We start from the raw sequence: 15,083 nt of genomic DNA on the forward strand, positions 1-15,083 counted from the left end.
AACAATAAACAGTTCATAATGTCGTAATTCAAATCTTTTGAATTACTTTTTTCTAATTTTAATAATCCCTAAGATTTTTGTGTTCCTAAAATTTTAAAACTAATCAAACTTATCTCAGTAGATGCGTAAGTTGAATGCAATACATTTAAAATAAATAAATGCTTTCTTTTGAAATGCTTAAACAAAATTTTAATAAGAAAAACAAATTTTGTTAGAATAATAACTTACATACAAATCTGAGATCTCGTTTAATGAAACCTGAATATAAAGCGAACTAATGATAGTGATTTTTTTTAAAAGGAAACCAGGAAATTCAAACAATTACGCAATTTAAAAATAAACTTTTGATATTATACGATTTTTAGAAATAAAACTAGGAAAAAATGGATAATGTTTTAAATTGTTCAATCGAATTGAAGTTTGAGTTTTAACTCATATTACAATGATTAGAATGAATTTAAATTTTAAGAAATAAAACAAAAAACAATATTTCTAGCTATTTTCTATCTTGCAAGGAATAACATTCTCTAAACATAAATATAAATAAAAAGAACATTACAATGATTTCCTTGTCTGTTATTTGTAAAAATGAAATGCAGTTAGAAAACAATATCATTAATTAAAGAATCACGTATAAATGATGCTATCTGTTTTATTGTTTTACGATCTTCCATTATTTAAGCAAAAATAAATGTTCTATGCCTCATATAAGTCTTCAGATTTATTTAAATTGTGGACTACCATTTTACTAATTCTTTAGAATAAAAGACATCTAATAAACATTATTAGTAATAGTATGTTTTGGAAATCACGAGAAAACAAGCAGCATTAAGTTTAAAAGCAGAATTTCTTTACATTAAAGAATTTATTTGTTATTTTAGCTTTCTTATATGTTATCAAACTTATTTTTTTTAAATCTTAAAAATCTTCATTATTTTTAATGCGTAATAATTTAGGGAAAAACAGAACTTTTATTGTTTTAAGGAGAAAAGAAATCTCGTTTATAATAATATCCCCCAAAATAATAAACGAATAGTTGAAAAATAAAAATAAAATAAATTTTGAAAATAATAATATTTTGACTTTTTCAGCATTATTTACATAATATATTGTTTGTTATTACAGAGATCTGAATGATGTTTTGAAGATATTCGACTATCGAAAATTTTTCGATTATCGAGTCAACTTCCGTGATCAACACCAGACTAAAATGTGTTCACACTAAATTGTGTTCAGACTAAAATGTGTTAAGTTCTCTGCTTAAATTCATAGACTTGATTAGAACATTATAAGAATTCAGGTACCTATCCACTGGAAACTTAGTAGGTTATGAAAAAATGTCAAACAAATTTCTACTTATTTCCAATAGAAATAATCTTAACGAAAATCAACTATTCTCTTAATGAAATTCAACTATTAGGACTTGAAAGAAATATATATAAAGTCAGTTCTTTCGTCGCTTCCCAACAAAGGGAAATTGGCAATATGTTTTGGGTAGAAACTGTAGTTTTAAAGTTATTTCTAAATAAGTAAAAAAAAATTCTAAATTTTTTCACCGAAAGAAATGTTATTATAATTTAGGTACCTAGGAACTTTGTGAATTGTGCGAAATGTGAAATATATTTCATCTTTTTTCTTATTTAAATAATCTTAAAGAAAATCAACTTATCTCTATTAGAATTTAACTTCTGACTGAAAGAAAAATATACTTAAAATAGAAGCTAGTTCTTTTGTCGCTTTTCAACAAAGAAAAACTGGGGCAGAAACTGCAGTTTTAAATAAATTCTTATTTTTAAAAGAATAAAATTTATAAATAATTTTTAAATTTATAAATAATTTTTTCCTCTGAAATTAATGTGTATATAATCATTTCGATTGATTGGTAAGAAAGATTGAGCAGTAAGAAAAGACTATATGACGAGTTGTAAAACCGGGCAAAACATTAGTAAAATTAAATTAACAAATTAATTAATGATGGACTGATCAAGACGATTTTAAATCTTTATCTAGATAATTATTCACCTCCTTTCGATAATATTCCTATTATTTTTAGCTCACCGATTATTTAGCTACCAAATTAAATGGTCAAATTAAAAATACGGTATATTTCATAAAATACGTGTTACTATTGCCAGTAAATGAATCGATAAATAAAAATAATTTTCTGTCAGACATAAGAATAAAAGAAAAATTAGTTAAAATAAGTGGTATACGACCTTTCAGAAACAAAGGGTTAAATAATTGAGCTTCTGAGGGACATAACGTTGCAAAAAATAATGTCTATTGAAACAAAATTCATAGATTCTGTGAAAACTAAACCTATAACCTAAAAGTAACATTAGGTTATTAAAATTAACTTAGATTATTGTAAAATTATAACTTAAATATGTATTATATTATACTTATAAAACATTAGTGGGAACAAATATTAAAATAATTGCTAAAAAATTTTCTTAATAAAATTAAATATTTCTGTCAAAAAAACAATTGTAATGCTTCAGATGACGTATAAATCTTACCTTTTGTTTTTTAAATAAATCTTTGCACTATATTTGTTTTTAAAACTACATGCTTTTTTTTAACCTGTTTCAAATTTGAGAATAAAATTAGATTTTATTTGTTAAAATTTATAAGCCTCGTTAGAATTTATTTAAATCACAAAAAATTCTTCTGAAACTTTCGCATTCACATTTGGCATCTCGGCCGAAGAGTTATGAATCCTTAAGTTAAATTTCGTTTTCCCTAAAATATATATTGTTGCGTAGCTACCACTACAATTATTCAATTCCAATTTACTAGCATTACAAGACATGTTAACACGATCCCATTTAGAGGTACTCTATTTTTTTTCAAGATATATGACGGTTGACATTGCTGGTAGCCTAGCTCCTCAACTACATTACATGTATAAAAAAGTCATTATTCTAAAATTGTAAAAAAAATAATAAATATTTTAGAATCAAAATTTTATAAATGTTAAGTAATCATGCATTTATAAATGTTAAGTAATCATGCCATTTTATCCAACCTTTTTTTCATTAAATGAGAAAGTTCATATCAAAATAGCATGCGATGTAATTTTTAAAAAAAAATTATGACAAGACTTCGGAGCTAAAAGAAAAAAAAAGATGCGATTCATTAAATTTATTCAAAAAGAATTTTTTTAAACAAACAAGAACTTATTTTTCAAGTCAAAACATACCTGTTGCATACAGTAATTAAATACATTATCCCTTTCTGTTTAAGAAGACATTCAACAACAAGTTCAGGCCAATAATAAAAAGGAACAAATGTTCGAATTTTATCTTGGATCAAAGGGTAAAGTTCGAAATAATCGGTGATGTGGGAAGGAATGCCTAAGGGTGTTTAAACTTTTATAGAAACAATGGCATATTCTTCAACAAAAAAGGAAAAGACGTCTGTGGAGGTAAATCTTGATGAAATAAATGACCTTGACACTAAGAATATATGGAACCGGCTTTGAAAGAACAAGGCATACGCCCTTAGTTTACATTGTCTGTACAAACTGTGAAGTTATGCAGCATCCCATTCGCTGCACCCGACAATGTAGTTTCTGTTTTTTTTTTTTTTTTTTTTTTTTTAAACTAATTGAGATTAGAACGATATAAAAGAATGTTTACTATAATATATTTCTTACCAACTCACACAAACTTTTCTTTAAACATTCTATTTTAAAGTTTGATTTCACAATAAAAGAATTGAAGTACTTTTTCCATATGTAAAATATTTTTATAAATTTAAATAAAACTTCTGATGCACCCAATCTTAAAATTATTTTCCAATTTTTATTTATATATTTTTTTATATAAAGAAGGGAATCTACGTAAAATCGAAATACATTTTGAAGTATTTATGAAAATACCATATAAATAATTATATTTTGATAATTATTCTTTTTTTTGTTTTCGTTGTAATGTATAGAAAATGTTTTGCTTTGTTTGTACGTTGTAGACGGTGTACTTGTAGTAGTATATGGCGTACAAATCTTTCGTTCTTCTTTTTTGTTATAATAAATTAGTTTATCAAATATAAAAACGTAAATACAATAGACTAGTAACTAAAATATTTAAACCGTCTCGATTATCTATAAGTTTAATTATTTATTTATTTATTTTTCCCCTACAAACTTTTATCCTAAATAATACCTTAAATAATTAATACATTTATCAGAGAAAAATTAATAACAAATAAATAAAAGAAGGGTAAACTTTAGGTTTTAATTTTTTTCGATAAAGTGCTAACAAATTCAACAGCAAACCATTTTTTAAATTAAAAAATTATAAACGAACCATTTAAATATTCATCAAACGAAGCCAAATTAAACCAAATAATATAGTATTAATGAATGTAAAAATAAAGAAAACAATTACTCAGTGCCGAATGTATTCCTAATCTCAACTTTATTTTCAGGTAGACAAAAAAAAATTGAACAATTTTGATTTTTTGATTTTTTTTTAAAGACACGAAAAACGCATAGAAAGATTTAACTATAATCAAAAGTAAATTAAAAATTATGTGTTGAAAAGCTTTGTTCATTTTAAATATTTAAAAAATCATTAAAAAGTGTAATAAAAAATGCTTTTTGTAACTTATAAAATTGTTTGTGATTGTAAAATGTTAGTGTTTTTATAACTCCTTACAAAAAAAGTTTATGTTCAGTTTTGAATTACTAAAACCTAAAACCAGTAACAGATTCTAACTTAAGTTCGAAGCAATAAAAATCTTTGTTTGTATCCTAGAAAAGGAGTAAAAAAACATAAAATTGCGTTACCCATGATTATTAAAATTCTGTAAACAATAAATTACGTCGACCTAACTAACGATTTTTTATTACGTTTAAAGTAAAACAAAATATCGTAATAAAAATGTTTTTTTTTTAAAAAGTGATACTTTTTTATTAAGTAAATAATTGGAATGCTTGCGTTAAATGCTATTTTAAAAAAACTTGTTCATCAAATCAACATAAAAGTTCTCGATATTAGAGTCTTAAGTCTCACAGAAATCCATAATCTCTGTACGTAATTGAAAATGTTTAACAAAAAAGGAAAAGAAATCAAACATCAGTGAAATACGTAATTGAAAATGTTTAATAACCTTAAAAAATAAAAACTTTAAAAAAAATAAAAAATTAAAAAAAGGAAAATGCAAGGCATTTGTAATTCAAAGTTCAAGTCAAACATCATTGAAATGATGCAATTACGCGAAATTTTCCATAATAAAATAATCTTCAGTCCATTCTAACCATTATACGTCTATACAATCTAAATTTTTTTAAATATTTTAATCCTATTTACAGACAATTTTTTTTAATAAAACATAAGCATATTTTAAAAATGAAGAAAATAAAATTTTCTTGACAGCGAGCTAACGGTCAATATGAAAATATCACAAATACACAATAATATTTCTCCCGTTTCCTCACTCTTTAAAATACTCAAACCGTTTCGATGATACGAACATATATTTTTTAAAAGAAAAATGCAAAAATTGGCTACATTCTATACTTCGCCAAAATTTTAAAAATAATGACATCTTTTGTTAATTAATAAATTTTTTGCCAATAAAGAATAAAAAAATTTTTGTCAATAAAAATTTTTAATTAATACATTTCGATACCATTCCGCTATTACAAAACGCTAAGCAATTTTTTTGAACTCAATCACTAATGTTAAATTGCGTCGGAAATATAATATTAGATACTAAGTTCCCAAATCTCAAGCAAATTTTTTTTTGTAAAAGTAGTTTAAAAGTTGATAAATAACAATCAAGTTTCCGATGAAAATTGTATTTTTCTTATTATTAATGGAATCGGCGATACGCATTGTTACTTCGTTCCTCGGACTGACATTGTCCTTCAAATCCAAAAAAACAACAACATTGAAGTTGATGTTAAACACGTGTTTGATCTTTCACCTACAATTTCTAGACATGTGGGGATTTTGAAAGCATCAAATCACTTATTAGGAATGTTAAGATTTATAAAATGGAAAAGGACTTTTGTAATAATGGTCAATAATTTGAATTCTCTCACTACAACTTAATGCATTTCCTGATAATTTAAACTTTTTTTAGGCCAATAATACAATTGTATCGCAACTCCTATATTAGTTACGATCTAACGCCTATACCACTTAACAAACGAAACCGTGCAGACATTTTAATATTGTACGCATCTATTTATTCATCCGCTTTATTGGAGCAAGTAGATTTTGCAACATAACAGATAGTTATTTGCAACTTATAGTTCATTTTTTATCAGGATATGGTCATGGGCAATTACACGTTCTTTTTTTCAATCGTGACTCATAAAATTAATACATTTGCCAAAAATACTATGTAAATACGTATCTATGCCTGAAAGATATTAAACTGTTAGATATTCCAGATCAAATTACGGTAAAAAGTACCGGCAATCAGGTCCCAATACTTTCTACCGTAAAATCCATTTTCACCGAAACATGTCGTGACAGAACAAAAAAAATCTGATATACCGGAATTATTAAAATAATAATAACCGTAAAACTACTGAATCATTCTAATTAAATAAATATTACTGTAAAAATTACGGTAAAATATTTTAGGTAGAAAATGGATTTTACGATAAGATGAATTTTACGGATGATTGCACCCTTAACACCGGAATTTGTTACAATGCAGTACCAAATGTGAATACATAAAAAATAATTTTATTCATATTCACAGGAAAATCTGTAAAAATTATAATTTTTAATTTTTCATCGGCAGTGAAATCATTTTCATTGTTAAATGTCAACAGAAAAATAAGACAGTGTTCCGTATATTTTTTATCAATCGAAAAAAAAAACGTTCAAACTTTTATCGGTCTTTTTTTAATGTTAACATTTAACTTAACTCTATAATCAGTGTTACAACATTAATGTATTAAATTTTAATTAAAATTGAAAAAACGCTGACTAATCTTCAATAAGTGTGCAGACAAGTCATGTCCTGTAACCATATACAACTGTACAAATTCAGACTATTTGTGTTGCGTATGTAAAAGTTAAAAGCCACTTGTAAATTGCTAAAATTAGAATAATATAATTGGTTCCTTTAAAAACATCTTATCCTTTTCACAATTTATAACTGTTAGTATTTCCTCATGGTAAAACATTGTATAGAACAGAGATGAAATAACAAAAAAACGGAGATCTTGAACCAAACACTAGAATAAAAAAAAATTAAACGAACAATACAGATATTTTTATTGCTGCGGAGGAAGTAGTTGAGACCAGCTATAATGTTCTGCTAATTTTCTTTTGTAAAACATATTATTTTCATGCAAAAAGAAGCCTTTTTTGGTAAATTTCATTTTTTGGTAAAAAAAAAAAAAAAAATCAAATGAAAATCAGGTAAAACATGCGGAATTTGCTTAAATATATTTTTTTTACATTTCATTACCCGCGTTTTTTTTTTTTTTTTTTTTTTTGTGATAAATCGTTGACTAAAATTCGAAGCTATTCCTATGAAATATTCTACAATAACGGCTAAAAATACAAATTTCTAACCTGAGTTGGTTCGTTGATCCAAGTTTGATTGACTAATAAACAAAACAAAAAAAAAATTATAACTCCTTACGCGTGTTTTTTTTATCTATCACATATGTAATCGTATTTATCGAATCATGTATATTACACACGTTGAACCATTATCTATTTCAATGAAATATCCTAATATAACGGCTAAAAATATGAAGCTCTAGCACAGCAAGTTGGATCGTTGATCCAAGTTTGGTAAAAAATCGAATGGAAATTAGGTGAAATATGAGGAAATAAAGTGCGGAATTACCTGATATTTTTCATACTTCATTACTCGCAATTTTTGAGATGCATCATAAATTAAAAAATAACATTTAAACCAATAACATTTAAAACCAATAACATTTTCTATGTAATATAAAGTTCTTCGCTTTGTTGATCCATAATGGGTTGAAAATCAAACGGAATTTAAGTGGAAACGGAATATTAGGTGAATATATATATATATAAAAATACAAAAAGAAAAAAAGCCAAGAAAATTAAGAAAATCAATAAGGTTTAGTTACTGCGCATAAGCTGCAAGTATACAGAACTCATAAAATAAGTTAAAAAAGTAGAAGAAACATGGAAAAAATTACAGAATGATAGAAAAAAAATTATTTTTAAAGAAAAGGATATTATTTTAAAAAAAAAGAAAATTATTTAAAAGAAGAAAAAATTCAATAAAAATTTGATTTTTTATAATTTTTGATAATTTTGATTTGAAACATTTTCTTCTTTTCTTTTTTCATTATTCGCATCCAAGTCAAAAACTCTCATGCAGTATGATTATACTCTTCAGTTTTTTTTTTATTCTTTCAATTTTTTACAGTACAACTTATAGAAGCTAAGAAGCTATTGAAGTCTTACGAAACTGTTAGCAATCGTCATTTTACTACGACTTATACATTTTTTCTTGTGATTTGGTCGTTTTATAGCATCGAAACAATTGTAACATAGCTGTCGTGTTTTAAGCTTTTTAGTCAGACAGAATTCTTGGTACCGGTCCATATCCAATTCTTCCATATCCATCCAAGAATTGCAATAGTAAGTTGGAATTATTATAACTACGCAGAAGCTTAGTAATTTTTTTAAATATCATTAGCACTTTTATATATTTATTTAATTTATGTATAAAAAGTATCAAATCATTGCTTTTTTTTATTTAAAAAGTATTAGTCTATGTACTATTCGATCTTATGCTTAGTTTTACATGCAATCCATAAAAAGATGTAGCATCATATTAAATGTAATATATATATAAGGCAAGAATTTTTTAACAAAAAATAAGCACCTTTTAAGTAATTTTAAAGCACTCATACAATATTTTTAATCACTTTCCAAAAAAAGAAAATCATAATTAGGATCTGTGCAGCAATAAAAATTATTTTTTTTCTATCGTTTAAAGATTTTCATTTATCAATTTAAAATCAATAAATTTAAAAAACATTTTCAAACTCTTTACAAAATCATGATAAAATAACTCTGATAAATATTGCAGTGAAAGTTATGAATTATTTTGTAATTTAGAAAGAATCGATACGAGAAAGAAAAAAAAATCTCTTTAAAAAAGACAGAAAATTAAGCACTTTTTACAAACCCCGAATAAAAAAGCACCTTTAATGGCTTCTAAAAAAAGTAAATAAAAAAGCATCCTTAAGCACTTTTTTAAAAACGCTACGTAACCTATTGAAAAAATAAATCATTTTCAATGGAATAATTCACAAAATTTTCACCCTCGATATAAACTGATAATTATCTATTTCAAGAAAAAAATTTCTCTGTGAAACGCCCAAGTAGGCAAAAGAGTAAAATATAATATTTAATTTCAAACAGGCGGATAATATGAACAGTTACAGCAGTATCCTGAATGTTTTTCTAAAAGAATAATATAAGTTTAAAGGATTAAAAACAGCGAAAACTACAGAGCTCACGAGGTTTGTGATTAGTTAAAATCGTTATGATAAGAAAATTAGTGGAAGAAAACTTTTACTTGTATGCATATATTACGGGAAAGCATTCCCCGCACTGCTTAAGAGGAGTATTGATTTTCAATACGTATAAGCTATTAAATTAAAAATTCTAAGCAGAATTTTACCATTACGTTAATCTAAACCTAATGTACATACTGAAAAAACCTATTCAAATATTTAAAATTATGCTAGCATGCGTAAAAATTAAAATTCTAAGACTTTTGATTCTTTGCTAGCTCAATTAACAATAGTTCAATTTATTCCCATGAATCAATCGAGAATTTACATACATTTGAAATCAAAGGAAAAAAAAGTATTGAAAATAAGCGTATCCGGAAAAAAGGCATGCTCATTTTTTTAAAGGAATTTATTTTAACATTTAACGACTGCTTAATGTCTTTAAAATATGAAAAGCGAGGGGAATACTTAATTAAAATTGATTAATTAATTTTAAAAAAAGAGAAAAAAAACAAATAAATTAACATTAAAGAGTAAAATTCAAATTAAAAAGATACACTTATGTGATTGCATTCGTACAAAACTGAAACTTCAGGATATCATTTAATAAAAAAATTAGGTTATAAATTTGCATATGATAAATTTGTATTTTATAAAAATATCCTCAATAATATATTGCTAACAAATATTTTTTTAATAAATTAAAGCAAAGAAGATTGATATTTTATCTCTAAGGAGCTATGATTAAAACATAAAAACTAATGTTGAAGTAGTCTTTTTGTAAGGAAACTAACAAGGAAGAAAATATTTTAATTTATTTTTTTAAAAAAGTGATATTTTTGAGTTAAAAATTTCCCATACTGCAAAAAATTAAAATGTTGCGAAAAGCCACAAAAATGTTGGAAAAAAAATCAATAAAAAATTAAAACATAAAGTTTATACAACTTACCACTTTTCAATTTAACTATCCAAACTTATATTTAGTCCAAAAACGAAACCAAAACCATTCGGCCGCATATCGAAAAATCTGGTCACAGCGGCGAGAGCTATTCATAGTCCAGTTCCGATTAACCCTAAAACGGGCGTGACCTTCCCGGATGAAAAACGGGAGTTCCCAAGTTGATCCCGAAATCCGTGGTCAGTCCAGAAAATGCTTCGTTGCACGTATCACTAAGTCGATGGACAGTCGGAGCACTTCTGATTCATCCTCTTGCTAGCAGATTCTGATGGGAGTAGAACAAAACGAAATGTAGCCAAGAGAGAAACTGCGCCACAATTTTGGTGTTATGCCGCCAAACAAACGCCAAACTTCTATTTTTCTTCCAATAATACCCAGTCTGTTTTCAAATACACTTCAGATTTGTTACAGATCTTAAAGAAGGTAGTACAGAGGTGGGAAACAATCAAATAATTGTTGAATTTCTGAAAAGTCGATAGCAAACTAAGGTTGGCTACACTTTTTTTTAAATTAATAAAATCTTAAAGATGAAATGTTAAGCTTTTAAAACTAATATAGCAATTGTAACTTTTTAAAAAAATAGGTATCGTATATTTTCAAATAAGCGGTGTTATGTTTTACTCACTGCAAGTGTTGGTTGCCTTTTTAAAACTTAGTATCTGTATTTCAACCATGAAACTAGATTGTCAATTCACTATTGTTTAAAGTCTCATTTTTTTTTTAGTTATTTTTCATTTTAGACTTAGTTATATAGATGAAATTTATGTTACAATTACTCAAAATCTGAGCAGATAAAAAATTTAGTACCATATATATTTTTTAAAAAAACATTATGCAAGTGAAAATGTTAAGGGAAAATTTTATGAATCAAAATTTCGTTTTGTCGTTTAGTATTTGTTTTTAAATGGAGTGCTTTGACACTTCTAAATATCTGTTTAAAATTACATTTTTCTTAACATTTTCTCTTAAACAAAATAAACTTCTCGTACGGCAGTTTAGTTCGTAATGTAGACTAATTTTCGCATTTTTAAATAATTTTAAATTCGGCACATTTTAACTTTGAAAAAATGCTACTTCTTAAATTTAAAAAAATTTAAAAGAACAATGTTTTTTAGTAAACCTCTTTTGAATAAAACCATTTTGAGTTTTCTTAACACGATTTTTTATGATATAATATATGACCATGTGCTAATTTAAGAACAATTTATTAAAATAAAAAGTTTAACTTTCGAACAAATATACATCATTAATGAGGTTTCATGCTGCACACATCACCCGACCATGATCAAGCTTTCTCCCAATGTTTTCGTAAATCTGTTTACTATTCTTCTTATAACTAAATGCTTTAAATTGTAGTTTATACGAACCATAATAAAACAAAATATAACTACTTCAAAATAGTAAAAGGTTTCATTGGAATTATTTCTCGTGCTAATTGCTGTAGCCTATTAAGTGTGGTTTTAATTTAAATTACCCTGTTTAAACCACCATAGAATCTGTTCTGGTTGACGGAGGATATGATGTATACGATATTCATGAAACTTTGGGGGAAAAAAGAATTCTGAAATGAAAAAAAAAATATAGTTCTAGTTTCAACCACCGGAAAATACTTGTATACGAAGAACTTGTTTTTACACAATTAAATGATAATAATAATAGAGAATGTTTAAAAAAAAGACAATTTTAAGTTTTTTTAGTGCAATTATTACGTAATTAAATGCACTATTTTATTGCTAGTTAGAATGGTCCCAGATAGCAAAATAAAGATTATTTTAACTCAGCAAAAACCTTTTAACGTAAACCTAAAAAGGTTTGTTATGCGGTTAATGTATACACCTTCTAACCTTAAAACGAGATTTGTGACAGTCTGCTCTATTCTACGCATATTAACCTAATCCAAAACCTTAGAAAACAATCTTCTATATAAAAACCTTAAATCGAGATTGACTTAGGGTTTTCACGTGTTAAAAAATCTTTTAATAAAGCTAGTCTCAAGGTGAAAATAATTTCAAATCTATGTAATTATAAGGTTTCTTTTCGCAAAGTCTTGTATGTTCAGCTGAAATCCACCTTGTCTTGAAATTTAATTGGACAACGCAATTTTGTCCTATGGCTAGTGTAACGTCAGCTAAAACGTCACTACGGAACTAAATGACCATTTTACCAAATTGACAATATTTTTAAAAAAAAGATTTAAAAAATAATTTTTAATCCTTTTAGGATGAAAGGTTTGAAACTTCAATATTTTTGCTTTACTGAAAAAAGGTTTTTATTACAAACATTTTCGTGACAATGAAAATTCCGACGCGAGGTTGCCTTAAGGTTACATGCTTTTTGGGGTAATTTTTAAATAATAAAACTAAGCATTTAAACTTAAAAGGCTTTACCGATAAATCCGTTGTGCAAAAACAAATGTTCATAAGCTAGCGTAAAAATAAATTGCGGCGTAAAACTCATAACTGATCTTGGACATATGTGTAAAACTCTATTGTGGTTAAAACATCCTACAATAAGGACATATGTGTAAAACTCTATGGTGGTTAAAACATCCTACAATGTGGACATATGTGTAAATCTCTATGGTGGTTGAAACATCCTACAATGTGCACATATGTGTTAAAATCTATGTTGGTTAAAACATCCTACAATGTGGACATAAGTGTAAAACTCTATGGTGATTAAAACATCCTACAATGTGGACATATGTGTAAATCTCTATGGTGGTTAAAACATCCTACAATGTGGACACATGTGTAAAACTCTATGGTGGTTAAAACATCCTACAATGTGGACATATGTGTAAATCTCTATGGTGGTTAAAACATCCTACAATGTGGACATATGTGTAAAACTCTATGGTGGTTAAAACATCCTACAATGTGGACATATGTGTAAAATTCTATGGTGGTTAAAACATCCTACAATGAACCCGGAAATTCTCAGTTCGAATTTGGCTGGTGGTGATATATGTAGTAGCAAAAATCAAACATAAATTTATGTATACTGCTAAAAACTCTTATGAGTAAAAATATCGATGCAAAATTATTATTTTGCATTTTCATTTAAGGAAGTTTAAATTTAAGTAAAAATAAAAACCAATAATGTCACATTATTTATCTTTCTAATTTATGTGATTCATATTATTTAAATGACAAGTAAAACTATTTCGACAGTTAACACCATTTAAAAAAAATATTTGTTGAAAAAATAAAAACATTTCCTGAGATGTATTTTCTAGATAAATGTTGTAACAAAAGCAATCCTATAATTTTCAAAAAAGGGATATTTACTGCATAAAAGAAAATGTTTAAAATATGTGCATAATATATTCAGCTTATTAGAAGAAAAAAAAACGGAATTTTCTAATAAATTATGATAAATAAATTAGTCTCAGAATGATGATAAAATCAACAAGTTTCTTTTAACATTTCAGTTTAATCGAAAATAATTAATTTTAGGGTCCTTTATTCATGTGTCCCCCAGAGCTTTTAACACCTAATATGATCCTAGGCGTAACTAAAGCAATTTCTTGGGGAAAAAATGGTGGCCTTTTTTTATTTCATACAACGAATTTAAAAATATTGAGAAAATGAATAGGAAACTATAAACAATGAAGTAAACTAACAACAAAGGTGCTATTTGAAATTATGTTTAGAAGTATTTATAAGAAGTTTGACTAAAAATTAGAGTTTGGTGAAGTTGCGAAAAATGTATGAAATTATCTCACTAACATACTATTAAAGCAGTTTTAAAATATGTCTCTCAACTTTAAAACATCTTTTTTCCATTGAAATTCCTATTTGTTCGAAAGTTATTGCAATTTGAGTGCTTTTTTGTAGTTTTATTCACTTTTTTTGGCTTCAGAAAAATTTATCGTTCTCGAGATCTTCATTTTAAAGATTTGCGTTATATATGTTACCGGCAAAGTTTGAAATCCGGCATTCTATAGAATGCCTAGGCATTGTACAGAATGCCTTAAACTAGCCGACAATGTATGAAACGATTTATATTTCACACATTTCCTAGGCATTCTATAGAAAGCCAAATGAGAAACTGGCAAAGTGTAAAATACATCTTCGATTCGTTTCGTAATGTAATGAAATGTAATTCAAAATGTTATTCAAGCATGCCATATTGCAACAAGTAGGTTAATTTCTTATTTTTTACATTAAATTTTTATTTCCCTTAGTAAGAAAGGCATAAATTATGTTTTGTACAACTTTCATTTTTCTTTATGCACTTTGAATATTTTTTTTAATGGCACTCTCATTATTTTTTCAGAATAACATTTTTATTTTTGAGAAATGCACATCATTTACTTAATAACCTCATCAAGAAGTTTTTTTTCATACTTCGTCTAAATAGCATTTGTCATTATATAGAATGCCTAGGTATTATATACAATGCCTAGGGAAAGTATGTAATGCTTCTCATATTTCATACCTTGCCTAAAAGCATCCGGCATTATATACAGTACCTAGGCATTCTATAGAATGCCGGAGTTTCATACTTTGCCGGTAACATATAAATTAGAAATATATAAATTTAAAAAAAAGAGAAATATATAAATTAGAAAAACAAATTTATAAATTAGAAAATGCGATTAGGTACTCAGCCAGATATTAATCTTATTTATCT

At 26.1% G+C, this 15,083-nt stretch overlaps 1 long non-coding RNA gene across 3 annotated transcripts in view; it reads right to left on the bottom strand.

Moving 5' to 3' along the window:
* LOC139425001 (uncharacterized) overlaps nucleotides 1-10,726 on the bottom strand; it is a 168,263-nt gene extending 157,537 nt beyond the window's left edge. The window contains exon 1 of one of the 3 annotated variants that reach the window (XR_015431392.1): nucleotides 10,437-10,686. This is a non-coding gene — a long non-coding RNA (uncharacterized LOC139425001). Of the gene's footprint in view, nucleotides 1-10,436 lie in introns of all 3 variants that reach the window. The other 2 variants (XR_011636152.2, XR_015431391.1) reach the window with 2 other exon arrangements.
* Nucleotides 10,727-15,083: the final 4,357 nt, after the last annotated feature.

The sequence above is a fragment of the Parasteatoda tepidariorum genome, chromosome 2, assembly GCF_982258835.1.
Source record: "Parasteatoda tepidariorum strain Cologne lab strain chromosome 2, Ptep-v5.0, whole genome shotgun sequence".
NCBI classification, from domain to species: Eukaryota; Metazoa; Arthropoda; class Arachnida; order Araneae; family Theridiidae; genus Parasteatoda; species Parasteatoda tepidariorum.